Genomic DNA, 327 nt, shown 5'->3' with positions numbered 1-327 from the left:
AAATAAAAAAAAAAAAGGGCTGGGCACAGTGGCTCAAGCCTGTAATCCCAGCACTTTGGGAGGCCGAGGCGGGCGGATCACCAGGTCAGGAGATTGAGACCATCCTGGCTAACATGGTGAAACCCCGTCTCTACTAAAAAATACAAAAAACTAGCCGGGCGACATGGCGGGCGCCTGTAGTCCCAGCTACTCGGGAGGCTGAGGCAGGAGAATGGCGTAAACCCGGGAGGCGGAGCTTGCAGTCAGCTGAGATCCGGCCACTGCACTCCAGCCTGGGCAGCAGAGCGAAACTCTGTCTCAAAAAAAAAAAAAAAAAAAAAAAAAAAA

General features: G+C 51.7%; 1 protein-coding gene across 1 annotated transcript in view; it reads right to left on the bottom strand.

Moving 5' to 3' along the window:
* Positions 1 to 327, bottom strand: part of SAFB (scaffold attachment factor B) — a 55,350-nt gene that overhangs the window by 10,576 nt on the left and 44,447 nt on the right.

This window comes from Theropithecus gelada, chromosome 19 (assembly GCF_003255815.1).
Source record: "Theropithecus gelada isolate Dixy chromosome 19, Tgel_1.0, whole genome shotgun sequence".
NCBI lineage: Eukaryota > Metazoa > Chordata > Mammalia > Primates > Cercopithecidae > Theropithecus > Theropithecus gelada.
This window is presented reverse-complemented; position numbering and strand designations above follow the sequence as displayed.